Source organism: Anopheles merus, chromosome 2L, assembly GCF_017562075.2.
Source record: "Anopheles merus strain MAF chromosome 2L, AmerM5.1, whole genome shotgun sequence".
Lineage (NCBI taxonomy): Eukaryota > Metazoa > Arthropoda > Insecta > Diptera > Culicidae > Anopheles > Anopheles merus.
Window position 1 is genome coordinate 52,194,973 of NC_054083.1, and position 15,959 is coordinate 52,210,931.

Sequence of the window (15,959 nt, forward strand, 5' to 3'; positions counted from 1 at the left end):
TTTCGCAGTTTTGCAGTTTTGTTTGCCCGCTTGCCATTTGCCTGTGTGTGTCCTTTTGCTATTTTACCGCGAATTCTAGCCAATGTAACAGTGTTTATTTATTCCTTTCCCAGAGAGCAGCGAGGGTTTGTGTGTCGCTTGGTAGTAGTGCACATTGTGTATGTGTGTGTGTGTGGGGAGCGTTTGGAATGGCGTCCGGAAGTCGTTAAAATTCGAGATGTTTTTTTTTCTCTGTGTACGTTATTTTTTGTGTGTGCTTATTCTTGGCAGTAATTTCTTCAAACCGGTCGCTCAAGACGGCAGCTACGCACAGCTCCATGAACTATAGAACGCAATCGTTTTGCTTGCTTGCCTCCTGGTGGCGCGCGATCTACTAAGGCGGTAGATGAAGGCAAACATTCTTTGGTACAGTACAGTGTCGGTCTGGTGTGTGTCGGTTTTGCGACATTGTCAGCTTCTAGGGAAGATATTCTAACGCCAAAAAACCTTCGGAAAGCACCAGGATGTCAGATGTGAAATGCGGGGCGAAGGCTCGCGCTAGGGCGCACGGAAGGCAAAATAGATCCCCTGGGAATTGAATTCTCAGCCAATGTTGGGCTCGGAGGCCTCGGTGTTCCTTCGCCAGTAGGATAGTAGAGAAGGGAAAATAAACAAACATTCTGGCGGATCGGTTGGTCGACCGGTGGCGTCTGTGCGGAAGTGTCTGGAATGTTGGAATCGAATTTTGAAGTGCGAATAAGGGCTGCGAACTTTGGGCTGTTTGCTGACTCGGGAAAAACTTAAACATTGCGTCTTTTTTGCTATTGCTTTTGGTTATTTGTGACTCCTGGGGGCCATACCGTGGCGCCAAATATGGATGAACAGAAGAGTGTGTGTGTGCAAGAGTTTTAAAACCCTCACACAGTTGAGTGCGTAGTAACGAAAGGAAATTAAAAAAGCCCAGTAACAGTGACACATTTGAATGTTTTTTTTTGTAAAGAAACTGTCGTCCTCTGTTTAGTTGCGGTTTTGTTAAAGCATTGAAACAATGCAAACACGTCACGGTTTCATTTAAAGCGCCTCACCGAACTCGATCAACGTTCACGGGGCGTTCCGGAACGAATGGCGGTGGGCGTTCGATGGTGAAACGAGTACCACAATCGTTCAAGCGTTCTGCTGCTGCTCCCGCTTACGGGCGACCATCTGCACCATCGCACCGACGAAGGGCTCGGTAGAGCCTCCGGCACAAGGAAATAGCCTGCAACGACGCCTTGAAGAAATCTTCCGGAAAGCATCCCACGACCCCCACCGGTTCGTTTCCGTGTGTCTGTTTTTGTTTATCCTACTTTTGTAGGTCTCACTTGGGAAAATTCCGATTCCCAAAGTCTCGCTCGGTTGTCCAATGTTTGCTTTGGACTAGAATGAACACCCCAACTCCCTCCCTCCTCCCAAGAAAGGACCGAAACATGGAATCATCTCTGGTGCCAGTTGAGCAAACATTGGCTTGGGTTTGGAAAAAGTAGCCACCAACAAGGAAGTGCCTTGTGCCCAAAACCAGGGGGAGCCAAAAGAGAAGAGTAAAAAAACTCCGAAAACGGAAAAGATGAGATCCTTTCCCTCCCCAAGATTGCACCCAACACCCTGCTTGGTTGCGCCCGAAAACTGTTCTTATTTAATTATTTACGAACGATTTGAATTTGAATTTCTTTCTGCAACGGCACCACCGGAAAGTTGGAACAACAACGTCGATGGTCCTTTCACCGTCTTTCCCTCTTTCATCTTCTCCTCCCGTCTTGTTACCATCCTACTGGCGCTCTTTGGTGAACCACTGTGTCACCGATATGCTGCTGTCCTCATGGTCTCATGGTTTTCCCTTCCCGCACAGCGAAAAGCGAACACTTTGGTGATGGGACCGATGATTTTCTTCCATCTTACCCAACCCTGATGCGTCTTTCGAGTTTTTGGGTTTTATCAGAGCACACACACACACCTTTTCTCCATTCCGCTTGTTTCCGTCCCGTCTTATCTCTCTGATTGGCCATTATGAGTTTCTTGCGCCCGTTCGCGCTGCTGCCACACGTACTGCAGTCGTTGTTCCAGTGTTCGCATTTTCCTAATTTTCACAACCCCCCCCCCGCCGAACGTCGGGGATTGTGTGTGCTTTAGCGAAAATGCAGGTGGGTAGAGGAGATCATTTTGCCCTCCTTTGCTCTTGTCCCGTGGCTCACACATTTTGCTCTCCAGCGAAAGGGAAATCCCTTTCGGAGTTGAGACGAGGTTTGTTCCATTCTTCCAGCCCAAATATTCCCAAAACTGCAGGAAGAGCAAAACAGCAAACACGCACATGCTTCGTTTGGCATCGTTTTTCGCACAACAGTGACGTTAGTTTTCCTCCTTCACCGCCCGTTTCGGTTCCGCTTTCTGGGTTGGGAAAAATTTATGAATTGTGAAAATGAACGCATTCAAATGGTTGTTGTTGGTAGGGTGAAAGGCGCCACGGTCGCTTCTGGTAAAGACGGCCACGCATCGTGCCACCCAACTTTGACAACCTAGCACCATACACACACCACCAAACACATGTGAACGCATAAATGTGTAGCGCATTCTCTCTCTCTCTCTCTCTCTCTCTCTCTTTCTCTCTCTCTCTCTCTCTCTCTCTCTCTTCCTTCGCTGACGGGGGAAAACGGCGAACAAATGCGTTAAAATTTAAGCTAAAAACAACAGCAACAACATTGTATAACAATTTAGTCCTTGTGAAATCATCCTGGTCACGGCACCAACATTCCTTACGACAAGAAAGAAAGAAAAAAAGAAAAAAACTATCCCATCCTTTTCCTTACCCCGAACTTTTCGCTCTGTCGCGGCAGATAAGATCCGGCATCGGCATCTTTGATGACTTTCGAAACCCAAACCTCCCCGGGCATGGTCACACCATCTCCTAAACAAAAAAGTAAACAGAATACACACAGAAGATAAGAAGCAGAAAAAAACAACACCAAACAAGATGATGGGCAAAATATCAACACTTTTTAGCTGCGTTTTTTTTTGTTGTTGTTGGTTGTTGGTTTTTGTTCAAGCGGATGCAGGTTTTTGTGCTTGCTCTTGAGTTTTGCATGTTTTTTTTATCTTTTATTTTGTTATTGTAATTTAAATTGGCTAAGCTAGACACTATCGACAACTTTTGTCAGTGGTTTGTTTTTTGTTTCTTTTATCCCTTTTCTGTATCTAGATTACGTGACCTTAGCGCGAAAGTGAAGTTTGCTTGCGTTTACTTTTATCGATGGTGTTGTAGTGCAGAGTTTTGCTTTTTACTGTTCCAACAAACTTTGCTACTTTTAATATCACTTGGTTGTTTTAATGAGTTAGTGTTTAGTTTTTCATACTCTCCTATCTACTTGCGTTTATTATAATGCTGCACTAAGCGTTTATACTGGTGGTTTGCATCGCTCAAAATACTTTCTTACACGTTTGAAATGAATCTCGGCTCCTCCAAACCCAGTAGCAAATGTGAGCCAAAGCTCACAAAGCTTCACGATAAATACAACTGTCAACAGGCGCCCCACACACATCTACATCCTCCATTTACTTGTCTGCCGGGGGCGACTCTGGCGAGGAAGATGTATGGAGTACGTGTAGAAGTTTCTCTAAAAATATCAACCAACGAGCCATTTGTTTGGCAGCGGTGCCCGAAAATAGGCAGGAGAGAACCCCGAGCCGAACACGGGAACAGGGTACTAATTGGGATGTTTTCCGTTTTCTGTGAGGATTGGACAAAAAATGTCTTACTCAAATGATGGTTTTGCTGGCGTTCAAAAGTGAGGTTAGGAAAGCCTCGTGGCGGACGATTCTGCTGTGTGCACACGGGTTGCTTTGATGGCATTACTGCTTAGCGCCTCGTTTAATGTGTTGTTAAACAGTGTCGAATTTATCATCATGGGAATAGAGCTGGCTACCGGGCATTTTGAGACCCGGGGTCGTACCCGGGCTCAATGGTAATTGATTGGGTAAATTGTTCGAACAGGTATTTTTGGGCATTTGGGTAGCGTTTTGGGGCGTTGGATAATGATTTGTTTAAACTGGCAGCAAATTGTGAGACGTACCGTTTGTTACAGGTAACAACGGTCCTATCCTTGAAGACGGTTTACGTCGTCGTTTCCTTTTACCGCCACGAGGTGTTAATAACAGGTTTTGTTGGAGAACCTGTCAGCAAGAAGATGTAGTTTTGATTTGAAGACTCTACTCGACTACTTGTCAGATGGTAAAAAGATAACAAAATCTGCCTGATAGCAAAACCTGCCGCATCTACGCAGTGCCATTGTTTCCGAAGCTTTATTGCACCCTGTTGCTGCGTCGAGTTAAACTAATTATTTCATTCCAATGACTGGTAGGGCTTTCGTGATTCGTTTTGCAGGCACGTTTCCATATCTTTCCATCGTGCCGTACTCGCCAACTCGGCAGCGCAGCGCCAAGCGTTTAGATATGCAAACGAGCGAACGGGCAGTGTCTCATTTCGTCAAATTATCATCCTCGCAGACCTTGCAGCTTCCGTTGGTGTGCTTGTGCAGAGCTGGAAATTATGTCGCCAGTATAACGAACGTACGGCACGCATAGCATCGCTTCGGCCCTGGCTGCAGGAAGGCAATTCGCTTGCGTTCGTAATTTAGCGCCACGTCCCGATCCTGCTGTCGTGGAAATCTTTTGATGGGTCGTAGCAGAGCGCTTAGCAAGATCCATCCGCGGGATATGAGTCTGAGTCCTGTGTGTGTGTGCCGCCGTTTTCAACCCCAAAAGAGGAGCTGGGGACTGGCACTTTTCAACCGAGTCGCTTATTGGGAAAGATGAGTTGTTGGACCGAGCCGGAATACTCGAACCTCGTTGCGTACGCAGAGCGTCGTTGAGCGTCCGCGTAGAGTGAGTGTGAGATTTGTACGGCTTCCGATGTACGGCCCGGGGATGGATGGATGATGGAGTGAGTGGAGCGCGCCACGAGAAGCGAACGAAATCCATGTAAAACGTGTCCGGAATGTTTACTACCGTTAATAGTTTTTCGAAAAACGGTTTTAGCGCCAGCGTTGAGCAACGGGGGCGCGCCCTCTCCGCGCTTCTTGGCGTTACGCGCGAGCCCACTGTGCCGAGAGCCGAGAGCCTCCTGCTCCAAGGTGTAGTCCCCCTGCGCCCGTGCCGCGTCCGGACGATTATGACGATTCTTGAAGGGTACGCGTTGCAATCCAAAATATCTCCAGAACCTCTAGAACCCATCGAAAATAACCCAAACAACGTTTGGCTTCTCGAGGCCTTTTCATATTTTAGAGGACTTTGTCAGCAAAAGGAAGTCGGTAAGTGGGATCTAAGCTGTCGTGTTTTGAGTTCTTTTTCTTTTTTCTCTCTCTCTCGGTCGGGGGATCTATGCCCCTTACGCGTAATGCACACACACACAGCCCTCTTCACGACAGTTAACCCTTGGATGGAAAGCCCATTTGTTGTATTATTGTGACTCTTGTGCTGTGACTTATTTCCGCTCGATGGAAGAGGAATGCACATCGCTCCGGATATTGACCGCGAAAGCATCACGAAAACAATGGAACACTAAACTGCAAGACAGCGTCAAATTGTCTCGAGCACAGGCACTTTAGGCTTCGTGGTGGTACTTTAATAAACGTTTCAACTTTTCAACAACAAAAAACCCCTTATACCCCCAACCGTTCTCGAACCGAGGACCGGCAGGAGAGGCCCCCTTTTGTTGACTTCGCGCCATATAAGCGAACGGGGCGAACGGGGAGTTGTTCTGCTGGTGTCGATTAAAAATGCACGTCATGGCATCACGAATTTCCTTCTCCACACGACGCTGCCACGATGACGGGCTGGGGTGTGAGTGTGTCCCTTTTCCCCGGGCATTCCCCGGGGGTAAATGCGATTTTGCGGGTTGGATTTGTATCAACGGCTTTCTGAACCGGACGAACACTCTTCGTGAGGGGGGGGGGGGGAGGAAGGGAGCACGGGGCGAGTGAGATTTAACAAGCTTTCGGTTTGGAGAAAACTTAATAATTCTTAAACACGTGCGGGATCGCGTTTCTCTGAGCTGGAGCCAATTTTTCTGGACTTTGCTTCACCACATTCGGTGCTCGATGGCCTGTCCGATCTGGCATTGTTGTTGTTGTTGTTGTTGTGTGTGTGTGTTTATTTATTTGGTATAAGTAGAGCGGAAAGTATGGCAAACCGGGCAGAAGATAACAAACGCAGCGGCAGGAGAACGCAAAAAACTCGGGCTCGTTTTGACAGTTCATCTTCCCGGAGAGGCAATATTGGGAACAAAAAATAAAGAAAAAAAACCCGATCAGAACCAGCAGCGACGCGGAGACAATCCTCTAGACGTCTTTCTTATCTAAATGGGATTTTTTTCTGCTGCTGCCGCTGCCGCTGCTTGCCATTCGCGCTGTTTGGTCGCTTCGAGGTTATTGGTTTATGATTATTGCATTCGCGTTTGCTTCAAAGACGAATACTTTTTGTTGCGTGCTGCTGCTGCTGCGTCTGCTGGTGGTTATGAAAAATGCTTAAAGCGGAATCATTATTCACACGTCAAGTGCGCTCTTTGTGGATTGGGAGGTCGATCGGTCGTGTGTACTGTGTTTCAGTTTCTTGCCACCGAAATTCGTCATTCGATTGACTCATTGTAAAATGTTTTGCAACAGTCTCAGCATTTGAAGCATTCGCGATTCGATTGTCTGTGTGCCGCTCGGTGCGACGTCGAGTGAAGAACAGTCATTACAAACACTCTCATTCTTAGTAATTCTAATGAGTTCCACTTACATAACCCAACTTTACCGTGAAAACCGTACCGTGATGTAATGAACGTCTCATCTTAAACTCTGCTACCCACTTGCTAACATAACTAACCCCCGTAAAGACACATTTTCCTGACATTCTTCTTCACATTCTGTGCTGTGTTTCCCTCCAGGAAGTTTCCCGAGCATTGCCACCATTCACGACACCAAGCCACCGGCCTTGTCACGACGCCCGCAGTGTGTACCGATGGATAGCAAAATTTGTCAAATTTAATTGAGTGGTAAGTCTGAAGAACCCTTCAAGTTTTTGAGGGAGGAATGGTAGAATCTCACCGTTTGGGGGGAAGCGTTTTAACCTGTGTGTTCTTTGAAGGTGTGTGTTTCCATGGCATTTTCGTTCTCATCCAGTCATTCCCGTCGTACTGGATTACTTCAATGTTACTTCTTCGTTTGATTTTTCTATTTTTTTAACCTCTTTTTATCATGCCACCACATTTCTCCTTGTTCTATGATTTTGGAAGGATTTTTTGCACTCACCACGCTCACATAGTTTGCATGCTGTCCGCAGGTTGGGGGTACGCTCGCGCCTGGGCTGCTCCGTAATTAAGTTAATTATTTTTCGGACAACACACACACACACACAAAAGCACGGCAACAAAAGCATACACCGGACGTGATAGAATTCTTTCGCCACTTCCAGTGCGATGTGCCCGCGCAATGTTAGATTGACTCCTCTACCCCACGCGCGGTGGTGCTCGCTTTATTCGCTCTCCGAGCCACTTTTATGCTACCAACCGGCGATTAGTAAGGATCTTTCTTGTGAAAGGATTGTGTAGCACACAGGGGTGGGAGTTTCCTCTCCGAATCCTTTCACGCTGTGGCACACCCCCATTACGCCTGGCGCATTTCGCAACATTAATTAAAGCATTTTTAAAGCAAAGCATGAGAAAATGTGTCTCCCAGTAATGTGGCGTGCGCCCAGTAACCGTGGCGGATCGCGCGATGATACCATTTTCCAGCACCGTTTTCTCTCTATAGGATTATTGTCATTTTCCCCACACCGAATGATGCCTTGCCATCCCCGAGCAGAGGGTTTTATCTTTGAAGTCGATTGACCAGACAAATCCCCATTGCGATCCCATTGCGCGCGCTCTCTCTCTCTCGCTCTGTCCGGTCGGTGGAATCTAGATGTGGACAGATCTAGTTAAAGCTTTGGGAATGTGTTAAAGAAGCTCATGAAGCTGGAGGAGTTTGTTATGACTTAATTTTAATTAATTAAGATTTTCCACTAGCTGCCACTGTGTCCTGCTGTCCAGGGTTAGCTCCAGAAGATAACACTGTTTCGGAGTGTAACACAAAGAATCATAACGCTGGAGGCAGATTAGAGAGAGCTTTTATTCCGAGAGAAGGAATATTGTCACTAAAATTTAGCAAATAGCCAAGGCATCGTACCAAAAACAAAAATTGTTGGTGAAGGAAAATTTTGAAAGTATCATTTTGGGGCGAGTCGTGATGTCACATTCTAACCTTCAACCACTAGCTACTGCTTCCACATACGCAAAGCCCAAACTTTCTTCCCCTCCAAAGCGTCAAATGCACACGTACACCCGTAAATAATGGTAACATAAGTTTGGTTAACATTTCGGTTTTTAGTTTGTGCTTGTGGGGGGGCCGGTGGGGGGAGGGGGCTGACCAAGGCCACCAAAGATGCCATCAAAAAGCGTTGCCACACACACGTTTGTGCATACTTATTGCTGCTCCATTTCCATGTGTAGTGTGGCCTGTGTGTGTGTGTGTTTGTCAATCTGTCCCCGTGTGAGGTTTTATAAGCTGAAAAGAAATACAGACAGCCACATATTTATGTGTCTTTTTCCATTGCTCCAACTGCTGCTAATATAGGCAGGAACCGTATTGAGGGGGGGAATCATGGTTTGGGAAACAAAGTTTTGGTTCGCAACATTTAAATGACGATTTTTCCGGGCGACACATTCACCGATGGGGTTTCGTTTTGTTTTTCGGGTTGGAGTGAGGAATAAAATGCGGTTTTTCTACCATTCCGCCCTGACTCCCTTCGACCGCCTGCTTTCAGGAAGTTTTTTTTTCCCAAATATGGAAAACACACACACACACACACTGGCTGTTCCTTGTGTGTGTGTATGTGTTTCTATTGTTCACCCCCTTCGAGCGGTGGCGAGATCCTTTGGAGAAGTTTTTTCCTTCCCTTCACGACGGGTCCACCGCGGACACAAACAGATCAAGCGATAGTTCAGAGAAGGGAGAGAGAGAGAGAGGGTACAAAAGCAATAAAACCGACGGCATCACACTAATATATGAACGATGTTGTGTGATGGTGGATGATGATGGCGCGCGCTCTGCGGCAATCGAGTAGTAGTAGCCCGCACGAGAGCCAACGAAGCATCAGCATCAGCATCGGCAGCAGCACCACCCAGCAGTATGAGTAGCATGTGGTTTTAATGTGATTTTTACACAAAAATATGATTTACTGGCACTTGTACAACTTTCTTTTTGCCACCGCACACACACATCGCACACTCTCCCCGGGAGTTTTGCAAGGTTCTCACCCGCCATCCTTTGACTTTTGCTTGGCTGCTTTTGCTGTACTTTTCTTCTGCCTTGGGCGCAAGACGGCGACGACGAATTCTTTGTGCTTTGTGGTGGTGTTGTGTGCGAGGGACTTCTTCCCGTTGCACGGAACATGGAATAGCTCGCATTCCGTTTCCGTCGGTTCGGTCGGTCGGTCGGTTGCCATTTTTGTGCTGAACTTGAACCGGACGCTAAAAGTTGGGGCGGTCAACCTTGAAGAGCTCTTCGACGAGTGGGTTCTGGTGGGCCGAATTGGTATCCCCGGTTTCTTGCTCCTATTGCTGCCTACTGCTGCCTACTGCTCATAATTTACACATGGAACCACAATTCGTCCACAACCAGACGGGGAAGCGCTGGAGCGCTCCAAGTCCTTTCGGTTGACCTCCTTTGCGCGTTTCGTGATTACCATTGAGCATTTAAGGCTTAATTGTGCTGGACATGGAACAATATTTCCCGCTTTTCGTCACACACACACACGGACCACGGACGGATGGACGAACAGACATGAGGGGTTTCTTCGTACACGATCGCTTGATGTATTTAATGACCTTTTTCCTTGGGCTGGAATGAAGGATATCGCACTGTTGTTGTGGCTGTGCTCGCCCCCCTTCCGGTAGTTTGTGTGTTTTGCTGCGGTTGGAAAAGGGGAAAGGATCGTTGGCATTCGACCGGACGACACCAACAGGGTGATTTCGATGTCAATTGGTGGGTTATTGGTACATAAATCATATCCAACACCCTTTGCCGTTTGCCGCCGGGCGGGGAGTTGGAAAACGGGGGAGGACGGATGGTGTCGGTGGCCATATTAAAAGCTAAAGTGAGGGAATTAGTGTGAGATATGGATGATGTTTTGGTTTTGTTTTGTAGTTCAAAATGCTTCAGACGATTGACGAGAGAAAATTGAAATGCTTTAAATTATGTTATTGTATTTTTATGAATTTCATACGAACAAGAAGCATTTGGTTCTGGTGTTATTTGAAAAACGAATGCTTTGCTCTTTGTGGACGACGAATCTTTTGTAAAGCGAAAGCGTACAAACACGCATCTCCTCTGGTGGAGTTGTTAGTTTGGTGAAATTTTAATGTAAAACACGCGCCAATTTACAACAACCCGTGCTGCCTCCACCCACCCCGGAGCAATAACATGTCGCTGGGAGTGGTTGGTCGGTCGGGTGGGGAGGGCGCTCGCTGGTGTGTCGTTTTGCGTTTGCCAACCGTTTGCAAAACACAGAAATTCACTTTGCTGTGTGTTTTTCGGAGGCGCACCATTGTTGGTGGTTTAATTTTTTCATAACGCACTACGTTAATTAGTTTATATCGAAGGCGGCAACACCGGAGTTTTCCGGAGCTGTGAGAAGGTTTTAATATAACCCCGACGACTTCCACCCAGGGAGGGGGGCATACGGTAATCCAGCGCTGGGTAGGGCAGCGATCCTGAATTCATTTGCCACCCATCCATTCGTAAAGGAGAAAGCCTCTCTCTCTGGAGGTGCCTCTTCGTGCTGAATGAAACTTTGCTTCGAGATGCCTTCATTACACTCTGTCTCTGGGTACCAGCCTCCGTACCCTGTGGGTATAGGGTTAGGTATCACATAAATTGTTTGATTTTTGGAACTAATAAAAGCGCGCTAGTTTGTGTGTTGATTAAAACGAAAGGCAAACGTTGGTGTTTCGGTATTTTTCAACATTAATTTCAGACATCCAAAGTTGCCCAATTTCCCTCCCTCGAATCTTCTATCTCCAAGCACACACACTCCCGCCAGAAAAACTCCACCGTCATTTATATGCAAAGTAGTCCACTTGGAACAATCTCCTCCCGTGCGCTGGAAAACTGCTGGCCAAACTTTCCATAATCAATTGGTCTCTCGTCTCCTCCCAATCCTCACCCAAAATGAACCTTCAAAGTTGGGGAAGACCAGCAAAGTTGCCTTAAAAAGGCGCTCTCCCAACAAAGCTACCACATTGTTGTGTCATCAGCTTAGTTTGAAGCTTTTTCTTTTGCTATGAACAGGCTTCACACTAAAAAATCTCCTCCCGGTCGCTCTCTGTGATCGTTGCGAATCCTTGGCGTAGTTATCGAGCAGCAAAGGGGGCAAAGGCAGCGAATTGGAGTAACCAAAAAAAGGGGTAAAAACCATGTAATGGGCATTAGGGTTTCCTGAGCCCCGGTGGTGATACTGCTGCTGCTGTTCGATAAAATTCGATCCTCCTATTTAGTTATGAACGAGCGGAGTCGTCAGCAGCATCCTGACGGTGCCCTCAGGGGACGGTGTGTCGTCGTCCGGGTCAAGGATTATCAGGACTACCAATAGCTTCCCGTTGTGGAACCTCACTTAGGCCTCCTTCATCCCCCCTTCCCTTCGTTATTTCGGACGTTCGGGACTCAAGATCACCTCCTCCCGGGCACTGAATGCAATGAGTCGTAATCCCATGGCCCTCGGTGCGTACTTTTTGGGGCCACTGGCGACGGTGGAAATTGCGTTGGGCATTAACAAGCAAGGTCCCACCGTCTCCGTCTCCGTCGCCGTGGCAGTGTATCTCCCGAGTAGTGTTGTGACGTACTTTCGGGGATTTGGGCTTCATTTCATTTGTAGCCATTCAATTTACTTCGTCCACTGTGTGGTTTGGAGGAGGAGCAAAAGAAGAAAAAAAAACACACAGAACAGGAGAGAATGTGTGCAGCTTGTGTTATTACCGGTGTCCAATACTGGGCGGCGATCCCTGGAGTATTCTGTGTGTGTGTGTGTGTGTGTGTGTGTGTGTTTGGTGGTAGAGAGGGCAATGGCACTAAGAAGCACAACACAACGATCGGTAATCTCTTGCAACAGTCTTCTCGCACAGGCTAAGAAGCTCATCAGCCTCATCCCGGCCACCCCTTGTTTGCTGTTATCCTTCCTGTGAAGAGGGAGTAGTAGTTGTGTTTGTTGTGCCAAACAAATGTCGAAAAAATATCCCTTTTACACTGTACGTGTGTGTGTGTGTGGGGGGTTTATCTCCGGAGTGTGTGTTGCAGAGGGTGCCGAAAGGGGAATAGTACATGCAAAAGAGTTTTAGCTCGATTTTAATCCCCATACACCCAATACGACGGTACGACAGTGTACAGCTGGGTTCTCATCATCTCGAGCTACACATAACCCAATCCAAAAAGGAATCTCTCCCGGTGGTGGTCAAAACAGTGTTTCGGGTTGGTGTATATCCTGACCGGGTGATTTTTCGTACCTCGTTCCTTTCATTTCGGTAGGCTTCGGTTAATTTGCCTCCGTCCCTGCGGGGAGGAAACATAAATTGCCTCTTTGTTTGGGGTGGCACCAGCACAGGAGTAAGGGAGGGGGAAGGCACTACCAAAGTAACTCTGGGCGGAGAGAAGTCAAACTGACACGCACGCAAATTTCTGTTTGCCGATTTGGACAGGTGGTACTGTGTGGTGTCCTTTTGAAGCAGAGTTTGGAATTCTTCCAATCAGATCATCTCCTTCAAGGAGATTATCTACTTTCTGTGTTGATAACTAATCGATACAACTGGAGTTAGGCTGCTTATCAGCATGATTTTAGGAAAGCAGTGGTCATTTCATCTCCCCCTTAGAGCTTAGCTTACTTCCACAATGAGTTAACGAGGTTTCGTAAGGTTGCTTGCGCTGTAACATGGCCACAGTACAGTATCCCACATTCATATTTTATTTTATTGAACTCTGTGTTTCATGTCAAATGCCTAAAATATGCCTAACTATACTATAGTCCCCCGCCCCAGCACCAGTTATTCCCAGGCCTATGAGACCTAGTTAAGCTCCGGAACGATGTTCGTCGATGACGAAACCACCTCCAGCAGGACCTTAATTGGATAATCTGAATCTTTATAAATAATTGAATATTCCGATTTTTGTTGTTATTTTTCTTCTGCATCTTCTGTCGAAAGGTTCGGGGGAGGGGATACGATAATTTGGTCACTCTTGCCCTTATCAGGGTGAGCTGCGGAACAAGGCCCCAGTGTGTGGGGTACGGGGATAATGAGATTGTATTTTTGCGTGAGCAGGGAAAATAGTTTTTCCTTTCACCACAATCGAGCAGCAGCAGTGACTCGATTAGCTTTTCGGTTACGTTTGGAGCCAATTTTCGGCGCTCGTTGCCGGTTGCGTGACGAAGCTCTGCGCCGCTAGATTGTTACACATTAGGAAAACACACTAAACAGGTACGGTTCGGGGTGTTCATTCTTTTTTGTGTTTTTGGGAAGTGACCGTGCGGCTTCGGGGATCACAAGTTATTATCCGAAGGGACCTGTTTTTGTACCGTTGTTGTGGCTCGTTTTTTGCGTTTGAACGTTTGCATAAAGAGGCTCAGCTCATTAGGCACAAAAGGGAATGGTGGGGAATGATTGGCTGGAGAAAAAAAGCGAGTGATTTTTGCAACAAACAAGGTTGATCATGACTGTGTTTGATTGTTTCGAAGGTTAATTTAGTGTGTTTTTGGTTCTAAAAGGGGTGCACAACCACCATCACCCTACTGCAAATAAGTATTCTTGTTCGGGGGAAATCAAATATTTTCCACAAATCAACGCAACCGATCGAAGTGAAACACGATCGGGTGGTGTGGTCTCCGTCCCTTCAGATTGACGAACGCCTCTACCTCGAAATGCTGCCTTTACCGCTTGTTGAACCATATTCCACTCCACACCACCCTACCGGGCCACCCTGCTTACAATGTGGTTTATTTCGCCCTTTTACGCGCACCACTGCCACCTTCTTGCGCCCCTGCTCGATTGCCGGCTTTTCCATTTTCCCGCGGAGACGGAGGAATATTTTCTATATTAAAGGTAACATTTGCGTTTTATTGCAGTTTTCCTTCGGGTTTTTGCCCGCAACAGCGTTTTCGGCGCCGCCTGTCTCTTTTTGCAGTAGCGTTCCTCTCGCTCTCTGTCTCGCTCCATCACGATCACGAAGGGTGAATCCTGCTTTTCATTCTGGACACAGTGGCCAAATCTTGGCTGCTTCCGCTGGCTCGCTTTCTCGCCCATCGCCTTGTCCCTGGGCTTTGGTGGCGGCAGGTTAGGTTGCTGCTGCTGCTGCTGCACACACAACTCTTGGCTACTTGGTGGTGATGTTGGTTTTGAATCTCTCGGTTCGCTTTCGCCGGTAAAGTGCCCGTTTTTTTTTGGCGCTCCCGTCATTTCCCCTTCAGCTGCAGCAGATCTGTGCCGGCGCTTGGGGAAGTTCTTTCATCAAAAATGTTGCCGGCATGGCGCGTCTCCTTGGCATGGATGGAAGAAGCATCATCACGTTCAACTTTGCCGGGGAAAATCGGGAGCCAAGAGAGAGAGAGAGAGAGAGAGAGAAAGAGAGAGTGGGAGCCTGCGTTATGATTCCACACACCTCACAATGTTATCTGTTTCGCTTTCTGCAGCATTGTTATTTGCGGTTTTCGGGTTTTGTGATCTGGCGATTTCTGTGTGTGTGTGGAGGAGAGGATGTATAATGATAAGCTTCCACTTTCCAGACACGGGAAATGTATGACCGAAATGCAGCTGGAGCGAAGGGAAGCGAGAGAGAAAAAAAGCGCAAATGAAGGAATGCATTCTCCCTGCCTTAATGGTGCAGTATAAATCCTTGGGGGAGTTTGGGTGAGTCAATGAATAAATATTTAGCTGAAAGTTGACGTAAATTATAAAAAGTAGCGAAAGGAAAAGCGGAAAAATTTGTATGAACGCAAGCAAACGTGCTATTTCCACACAAGAAGGGGGGGAAAATACGCAAGAATAAAGTTGTTAGGCGACGGGTGGGGGTGACGGTAAGGAGGAAAAGTGTCGATGTTTGACGCGGTTTGGTTTGAAAATCTCCCTTTCCACTCCCTAGCGCTGAATGTATTATGTATGAGCGCCGCATACTCACACACAGACACACACACACACACGTACTACATACGTAGAGTGTGAATGTTGTGTGCCCTGGAGAAGGAAGCGTTGTAGTCACAGCAGCGTGTAGCTTCCATTCACCAAGTTAAGTTCCTCGCCTACTTGGTGGAGAGGCAGGCGGTGGTAGCAAATTCGAATGGAAATTTAGGATGTTGCAAAGAAACCGTTTGCTCATTTCTATGCAGCAGCCATGGGAGTCGTTTCAGCTGCTTTCTTTCCGTTGTCGGTAGTAAGAAGTGAAGCCGGTACACACACACATGGGGCAAAGCACGCAAGAAGGAGTCTCATCACGCGGTTATAGTTGGTTGGCGCTGGTTGGAGAGAGTAACACAACACTCACTCTACTACTCTAACACTATTCACCACCATCTGATCTCCTTTTCTCTAAGTCGTGAAGAAGCACAGAGGGCCGTTTGCTCGGGACAGTGTCTTGTCATTTACTGCAGAACCACCCTAAGCCTCACTCTAAGGTTCGTGTGTTGTTTTTAATCATATAAAAGAATCATTTTAAATGTCATTAGGATAACTACGCTACAGAGACAAAGAAGAAGAAGTGGTGGTGGTCTTGTACGGTTTAATGTTTCGGGATTCGAACCTACAACATCCCGTTTGAAAGTCATGCACTATCGCTGGAGACTACAGGGAAGCCTTGCAACGAGACAGTTTGATAGGCTACTAAAGTAATCTCTTCCCA

General features: G+C 47.0%; 1 protein-coding gene across 6 annotated transcripts in view; it reads left to right on the plus strand.

The window, feature by feature from the left end:
* The window catches only part of LOC121592836 (homeobox protein PKNOX2-like), a 57,987-nt gene that overhangs the window by 25,656 nt on the left and 16,372 nt on the right, over nt 1-15,959 (plus strand). For 5 of the 6 annotated variants that reach the window (XM_041914662.1, XM_041914666.1, XM_041914664.1 and 2 more), the window contains exon 3: nt 6,935-7,042. The exons of the other annotated variant lie outside the window; for it this stretch is intronic. The gene's annotated coding sequence lies outside the window, so the exon portion shown is untranslated. The remainder of the gene's footprint in view (nt 1-6,934; nt 7,043-15,959) is intronic. 6 annotated transcript variants of the gene reach the window in all.